Source organism: Octopus bimaculoides, chromosome 2 (genome assembly GCF_001194135.2).
Source record: "Octopus bimaculoides isolate UCB-OBI-ISO-001 chromosome 2, ASM119413v2, whole genome shotgun sequence".
In the NCBI taxonomy this organism is placed as follows: domain Eukaryota; kingdom Metazoa; phylum Mollusca; class Cephalopoda; order Octopoda; family Octopodidae; genus Octopus; species Octopus bimaculoides.
Window position 1 is genome coordinate 179903797 of NC_068982.1, and position 2879 is coordinate 179906675.

Sequence of the window (2879 nt, forward strand, 5' to 3'; positions counted from 1 at the left end):
CTCTTTTGCCGAATCGCTAAGTTACGGGGACGTAAACACACCAGCATCGTTTGTCAAGCGATGTTGGGGGGGGGGGGACAAACACAGACATACAAACACACACACGCATATACATATATATGCCAGGCTTCTTTCAGTTTCCTTCTACCAAATCCACTCACAAGGCTTTAGTCAGCCCGAGGCTATAGTAGAAGACACTTGCCGAAGATGCCATGCAGTGGGACTGAACCCAGAACCATGTGGTTGGTAAGCAAGCTACTTACCACACAGCCACTCCTGTGCCTGTTGTTGAAATATAACCAATTAATTTCTCATAAATTTTAACAACAAAATCTAATATAGACCTTCCAAGGGCCATATGGATCCTGGTTGAGAACCACTGGTCTATATGAAAATGAACAAATTTATTCCACTTTGAAATCTCTTCAGATATTATTATTATTGTTATTCTTAGTTCAAATTCCATTGAGGTCAACTTTGCCTTTCATCCTTTTGAGTTTGATAAAATAAGCACCATTTGAGTACTGAAGTTGATGTAGTCGACTTACCCCGTCTTCAGAAGTTGCTGGCCTTGTGCCAAAATTTGAAATCGTTATTATTATCATTAAGTGAGCTGGCAGAATTGTTAGCATGCCGGGCGAAATGCTTAGCGGTATTTCGTCTGCCTCTGTGTTCTGAGTTCAGATTCCACCGAGGTTGACTTTGTCTTTCATCCTTTTGGAGTCGATTAAATAAGTACCAGTTATGCACTGGGATTGATATAATTGAGTTAATCCCTTACCACAAATCTGAGGCCTTGTACTTTCAGTAGAAAGAATTGTTATTATTATTATTATTATTATTATTATTATTATTATTATTATTATTATTATTATTATTATTATTATCATCATCATCATTATTATTATTGTTAAGGCGGTGAGCTGGCAAAGTCATTCGCATGCTGGACGAAATGCTTAGTGCTATTTCATCCGTCCCTACGTTCTGAGTTCAAATTCCCCTGAGGTCGACTTTGCTTTTCATCCTTTTGAGGTTGATAAATTAAGTATCAGTGAAATTCCGGACTCAATGTAAACGATTAGTCCCCTCCCCCAAAGCTTTGGGCCTTGTGCCTATAATTGAAAGGATTATTATTATTATTATTATTATTATCAAGGTGGTGAGCTGGCAGAATCATTAGCATGTCAGGTAAAATGCTTTGCAGCATTTTGTCTGTCCTCACGCTCTGAGCTCAAATTCTGCTAAGGTCAGCTTTGCTGTTCATTCTTTCAGGGTTGATAGATTATGTACCAGTCAAGTACTTGAGTCGATGTGATTGACTATCCCTGCTCCCCACAAATTTCAGGCCTTGTGCCCATAGTAGAAAAGATTATTATTATTATTATTATTATTATTATTATTATTATTATTATTCTGTTGTTTTATTTTCTTCTTTCTTCAAATTTTCTTCCATTTCTCGCCGAGTGTTTTCCGTACACCTAGGGCAGAGAAACTCATTGTATACATTCCCAGTTTACACACGCAAATTCACAGGTATTATTATTATTATTATTATTAATACTAGTAGTAGAAGTAGTGTGCCACAGAAAACTAGATCTTCAGAATTTGTCATGCCATTTCTGACTATAAACTCTTTTAATGCACTTCCTTTAACACCAGTTGGTCTTAGTTGAATGTTTTACTGTGAGAATACATAGAAATGGCATATGTGAAGAGTCAGCTATTTTAATTGACCATCTGAAAGAGACATTACAAGATATTTTGCCGATAGAAAAATATTGTTTGAGGCAGGTTTGAATATTCTAGAAAATTGGAAATCTATTAAGCAGAAGTTTGACCAATAATAAGTTTTAGGCTGAGAGATATTAAGACACATTTGAGGCATAAAATCAGCAAGAGAGGTAGATGTAGTGCCAATATTTTATTAGAATTCCGTTTCTTAACTATTACGATAATATATATTCTACATATCCTGCTGCCATTTGTAAAATTGAAAAGTTTAACATTAAAAGTCTTAGACATCAGTTAGCAGTATCAAGTTCAGAAATAAGATAGATATGGTATAAACCAGTTTTGTTCAAAGATCCAGTGAGTAATAATACTCTTTAGAGTTTTTCCCTTGCAGCAGTGTAATTTCAAACCATTTCTGCACATTTCAACTACAACTTAGCCAATGCTATCTCATATATCAATAATATGTGAAGTTTACCTTCAAAGGAAATGCTAGCTAATATATTTGAAATAAACAAAACAAAACAAAAGAAAAAGGAAAACAAGTAATATAGCAAATACAGGAATAGAAGTAAGATTATTTCAATGGATGAGAGAAGAAAAAGGCAAAAAAAAAAAAAAAAATTTGGATGGTTCTGGAATAGAAGTTAATTTTGGTAGAACAGAAATGCTGGCAGTGGTGATTTATGGGGAAGGCTACAGTTTGCAATACTGTCATGGATATAATGAAAATACAGGGAAGGTCTGTTTGTGGATAAACATTTACAACACACACACATATATATATACATACATATATTGTGGCATATCAATTATAGCAAAAATAGTTGGAATATATATATGTAATGTTATTATTGATATAGTCTGAAGCAGCGTTTCTCAATTGGGGTTTCCCAGAACCCTAAGGTTCCACAAAAGGTTCCTAGGGGTTCCGTGAGAAAGAGTGAGATAAGCAAATGCTAATTTCATAATCGTAATATTACTACACATGCACAACATGTTATTGGTTATTGTAATATTGTAATATAGACATCATCCTATCTAACCTATCATATTATCAAAAAAATATAACACCATTGGGGATGTACTTAGTGATGTCTGTAATTTATGGACACCCTATATATATATATATATATATATATATATAC